The sequence below is a fragment of the Thunnus thynnus genome, chromosome 11 (genome assembly GCF_963924715.1).
Source record: "Thunnus thynnus chromosome 11, fThuThy2.1, whole genome shotgun sequence".
NCBI lineage: Eukaryota > Metazoa > Chordata > Actinopteri > Scombriformes > Scombridae > Thunnus > Thunnus thynnus.
Window position 1 is genome coordinate 13,632,531 of NC_089527.1, and position 6,000 is coordinate 13,638,530.

General features: G+C 36.7%; 1 protein-coding gene across 1 annotated transcript in view; it reads right to left on the reverse strand.

Annotated features, from left to right (window-relative positions):
* The window catches only part of epha6 (eph receptor A6), a 200,124-nt gene that overhangs the window by 118,066 nt on the left and 76,058 nt on the right, over window positions 1–6,000 (reverse strand). The gene's annotated exons all lie outside the window — the stretch shown is intronic.

Consider the following 6,000-nt stretch of genomic DNA (forward strand, 5'->3'; position numbering starts at 1 on the left):
CTTTCCATGCCTTTTCTGACCATGTATCTTCCTCCCCAAGAGAGATGCTTGATTAGATTTACAAGGAGCAACTTGTGGATCTCTATGGAAACCTCAGCATTGCCCTTCGTCTGCTATTATGTAACTCTTCCGGTCACTGTTGCCTCTGGAGAGAGAAGCTTCTCAGCTTTTAAACTCATCAGAACCTATCTCAGGTCAACCGTGTCCCAGGAGAAACTTTCAGGACTGGCTCTTCTTTCAATAGAGCACAAGGTGCGAAGGTCTTTGGATTTGGAGGACATAATGGCAGCATTTGCACTAGCCAAGGCAGCATTTGTAGAATCAATGGTTAAAGGATGTTGATGAGCATTGGCCTTATAATGTGGGTTTAGTTCCCTAAGAAAACTATTCAATTTTAAGATATATATGTTGTACTATTTTTATATTGTTTATTTGAAGTTATAATAAAATTTAGTTCTATATATTTCTATAGTGCCAACGTATTACATTCTACTAATGTGAACACTGGCTCTTTTTCAGTAGAGCGCAATTTTTGTCATTTGACAAAAATCTTTTGATGTGGACATAGTGGCAGCATTTGCACTAGTCAAGTCCTGTAAGTAGCATTTGTAGAATCAGTGCATGTGTTGATTAGCACTGGCCTTATGATGTAGGTTATTCACAATGTGACAATGTTGAAGTTATTTAGTTATTTTTTTTAGGTTGTTATTGTTCTGGTTTTAATGTTCTTTATATTTATATTTTGAAAACTACAAGGTTTTTCATGTTTTTTATATCTATATTTTGAAAATTCCACCAATGTGAACATTTGAAATAAGAAAAAAATGTTTAGATTTTGTACATTTTTTGTTGATATCAGATTATTTTTAATATAATGGTGATGAACATTGGTTGGAGGTGCTCCCAGGGCCCCAACAGACTCTAGAATTGCCACTGACAGGCAGGGAAATCACCACAGACCCGTCACACCCTGGACATAACCTGTTCCACCTTCTCTCCTCTGATAGGCACAACAGAAAACTATAAAACAAAACCACCAGACACAGGAACATTTTTTTCTTCCTCACCATCACACTTATGAACAGTTAACTCAGGCACCTTGCAGTAAACTTGGGACACTATAATACCCACTGTACCTACTATACCTTTTTTCTTTCTTTCTTTTTTCCCCATTTAATATTTATATCATCACTCTTCACTTCTTTGCACTGTTTGTATCCTGTTTACAGTTCACAGAAGCAGTTTCACCTGTATATAGTCTTTCCTTGTGTCTGAAGACTGTTGTGTTGTTATTTTGTGTGAGTACATTGAGAGCCACTAAACTGGAGTCAGTTTCCTTGTATGTGTAAACATACTAGGCCAATGAAGATGATTCTGATTCTGATTTAAGAATGAGCCCACTCTGTTTTGATTGGTCAGCTTCTGGAAGCTGCGTCATGGCCGACTTCCTGCTGCTTGGGCTAAACAAACCATGCAACAAACCATAGTAGAAGAATTTTACTGCTTTTCTCTGTCTTTACTCAAAATGTCAACTTCTCAAATACATCTGTACATGTTTGAGCCAGAATCTGATCTGAAATATGAGAGCAGACAATGCAAACAACACCTGGAAAAACCTTAGCAACAACCTTTACAAGGAAAGCTAGTTATAGGCAAAAAGAGAAGAAGAAAAAAACTGTAATTTCAGAGCAGGTTGAAGACTGGGCTTTTGAATTGCAGGGAGCATTTCTACATAAGTTCCCCTACGTTTTGAAACTTTGACCATGTTTAACATATATATCAGACATCATAACAGTATATAAATAACAGAAAACCAGAAAAAAGCACAACATGGCCCCTTTAAAATTACCCACCAATTGATTTTAAAGGAGGACAGTTTCAGTGACAATAATAAAAGATGAGGCTGTTTTGGCATGTAAACACAAACACTTTCTCTGCCCTATGGCTCAATAAGTGAATGGAGAGCGATAAGGTGTGTATGAATTAATCATATCTTGGTGTATTACTTTCAATATTCTCTCGATCTCTCCAAAGCTGGCTCAAAGTCGGCACACAGCTCAGGCTTTTACAAATCACATCGCTGTCCCCAGTTTGTGTAATTAGTTTAATGTTATTGCATTCGCATGGAACAGAGGGTGTAAAATGTGTTATTGCTTTTTAACCGAACACAGTGGGTAAACTAATGTGCTCAACATGATCAATAAATCATATCTGAGCACATCAACTCCCTGCCAACTGGAAAATGAAGCAGTGGCTGGTCCTCTGCGTGCATATGAAATAAAGGTGTATACAGTGTGTGTGTGTGTGTGTGCGTATGTAGAATATAATTGTTAATTTTGTGCATGTCTACATTTCATACACCTTGTTCAATGTAATGAGTACCTTATTGTGCTTCAGTGTTAGTGTGTACTGTGAGTTCAGGTGAGTGTGTGTGTATGTGCACTTTAGAAAAAGGTTCCTCACATCAGTTTCTTAAATTATACAAAAATAATACCAGTTAAGAGCAGTGCCACATGTTCTCCACACTCTTCTCATTGCTTGTCCTGTGCTCTGCTCCTCCCACGCTGTGGGCGGCTGAGGCAGTAAGTCCACTTTGTAAAAGCCTCCTGCAGTTCGCTAATCATATTGGCCGTCGGCTACCAAATTAAAGCTGTCACTGTCGCTGCTGGACACCGTAGGTCCCAGCAATGTGGCTTCCAATGGTTAAATGGATCCACCATAAGGGGCTGTTCCTATCATAGTCTGTCATACAGATATTACTTTCATGTGAAGGCTTTGTGAATTCAATTTTTGGTAGATTTTCTTGTTTTCTCTCCAGATGGAGGATTAATGTCACATTCAACCACATACAATGTGTTACAATGTTGTTAGTGTGGCTTCAGTGTCTTGTTCTGTTTGCTCAATAGGGTGTTCATCAACAAGTTTTTTCACTTGGGAGGCTACGTCAACAAACCATGAAAGAAGTAGGATTTCACTACTTTTTCTTGTTCTTTACTCGAAATGTCAACTTTTCAAATACATCTGTACATGTTCAAGCCGAAATCCGATCCAAAATATGAGAGTAGGCAATGTAAACAACCCATGGAACAACCTTAGCAACAACCTTAGCAAAAATGGCTGTGGTACGGACGGCCATTTATGGGCATGCGCAACGAGCCAACGTCAACTCGTTAGGAAGATAGAAAAAAATGTTGCAAACAAAGCGTTCAGAGCAGGTTGAAGCCTGGGCTTCTGACTTGCAGGGAGCAATTCTACATACAAGTGTTGGAAGTTTGACCATGTTTAGCATAGATATCCAACATCATAACAGTATATAAATGACAAGACTTACATAAGACTGGCATAATGTTGACACAACATTAATGTAAAGCAGAATAGTGGTGAAGCAGCTTTCAGTGATCTCATAATACCCTGTGCCTGTAGGAAAATCTAAAGTTCCTCTTTGGTTTAAGACATATCTAAAACGTCTAAGGCTTGGTTAGACCATTAAGGTGCCTTTCAGTCATCTTACAAATAAATGTTGGTTCATTTGTAAGTACTATTATACTGTAGTATCATCAGAAGCAAAGGGAGAGAAGCTATGTGAAACTACGAAAAACAAATACAAAAAAACATTTTTCTGCCTTCCCACAAACCCTTGAGGAAAGAGAAAGAGTTTTCAAAACAGTCCTTGATAAGTGCATCTAAACTTTGACATTTTTGTTATTTTGAAGTAGAAATCATACTTTGTAATTTGTACGATTTGGAAAATGTTGCAGAGGCAACAACAAAAAATATTTAAAAGATTTGATTGGGAGATTTGATAAGCAATAAATGGTTGTTTGCTGAAAAACATTGAAGAGCAGCAGGAAATATGGGGAGAAAGATAAAGTGATTATATGACAAAGATCCCTAGCAGGAGTGAAACCAGGGCCATTTTAGCTACATATGTTTTAGCTTGTTAGGCTGTCATCCCCCTGACGCTTTTGTATACATTTTGTTTACAGCATCGTCCGAGCTGTCATGTCAGTTGTTATACAAAGAGGTTCAGACTGAGGAGCCGAAAGTGCACAAATGAAGTGATTCAAGAGCCAAATATGAGGTTGTCTCTTTTTCAAAGGCTTTATTACCATGATATGTCTAGCTTCACACTGCAGGGAACTGCTTTCTATTCACTGAGTTTAGTGTATTTGCCATAATGTGGCTATGATGCTGCTCAAAGACTGCATAATAAAGTTTAATACAGTCACAAGGCTCTAGGGCAAGGTTTTCTCTCTAGCAGGCATACAGTATATCAAAATAAGCATATTGAAATCATTTAAAAGTTGTTGAATGTGCAGCTCTCCAACAAGTTCACCGAGCCAAAAATCTCCCTTGAGCCAACGACCGCCTCTGCTACATAAAAGACAGAGACTGAGAAAAAAGATATATATAAAATATGTCATGATAAAGAACTGAGGAATCCTTCTGTAAATCACAGCATGGTTAACAGTAGCTCCACCTCTAAATAAAATGCAAATATAAGACAACATTGCTTGGTAAAGGGATTTAATTAAGTACATATCTGTGTACTTCCCTTGCAATTAAACCCCAGTGGAGTCCTCCAGCAGTTCAAACATATTAGAAAAATGCCTCATGTCAGAGGATGATGCTGCAGCCCATTAGCCTATCCACAGGCACATAGAGGGTGTGGAGAAGAATAAATATAGTATAAGGCTTAATTTCTGTTTCAAGCAGCACTTAGGCTGCAAGTGTGTGTGTGTGTATGTTTTCAGGATCAACTCCATAGATCCAATGTAATTAGATCAACACAGAATATGGGTAGGCCTTTGGCACATAGTAGCACCAACATATAAACACTTATGAACACATAAATATGCAAACATAGAAATACACAGTCAATATATATATATATATATATATATATATATATATATATATATATATATATATATATATATATATATATATATATATATATATATATATATATATATATATATATATATATATATATATATATACACACACACACACACATATACATACTTTACCTATACTCTATATCCTCCACCCACACACAGACACTGCAGGAGAGTTACAAAATGAAAACTCCCAGGCTATCTTCTCTCCTGTCTCCCTGTTAAAACATTGCTTAATGACAGAGCGGGGGAGAGGAAGATTTTTAATTAGCCAGCAGAGGAAGCTTCATTAAATCTCTCTGCCGGCCTCTTTCGTCCTGCCAGGCGCTGTCCTGACACAAAACTCTCTGTGCCATTAGGTAGGACTACATAGTGACGAGAAGAAATCAGATAATATCACTCAGCTTGACACTGCTGATGACAGTTTGGTAATTTTCTTGGTACTATATATCAGGATGTAAATCTTTGGACTGTCAATGCCGTCAATTGAAACATGTTCTTTAGTTATATACACTATGTGGGCATGTTTTCATCCATGATTATCTGTTAAAAAAGCATCTGTGCATAGAAGGAACTTAAATAAGTAAATTGTATTTTAAAACAATTAAAAACTAGAACAATCTAAAACATTAAAATCTGAAATTACCAATTAATTCTGTTAAGATTTAATCTCATATATAAGGTCAGATCTATGACTTAAAGCAACCATTTGTAATTGAATTGCACTCTCTTTCACACAGTTTCAGATGTTTCTTCTTTTTCCTTTTCTGTATCCACTGTACTTGCTCGCTAACGTCAATCAAATGGCCAATATGCGATCATCTGTTTACAGCTGGCTCCATAGAATGACCCGTTGTATTTTGCAAATTCAAGTTTATGTGACAATAGAGTTTAATTCATTCATCTTCCACATTTTTAACATTTCTATATTTATATATGTATAGTTCTGTGCAAAGGTTTTAGGCACTAGAAGTAAAGTGAGGATGCTTTCAAAACTAATGCCATGAATAGTTTTTATTTATCAATTAACATCATACAAAGCGCAGTAAAGAGAAAATAAAATACAAATACATCAAATCAATATGTAGTGTGAACACAC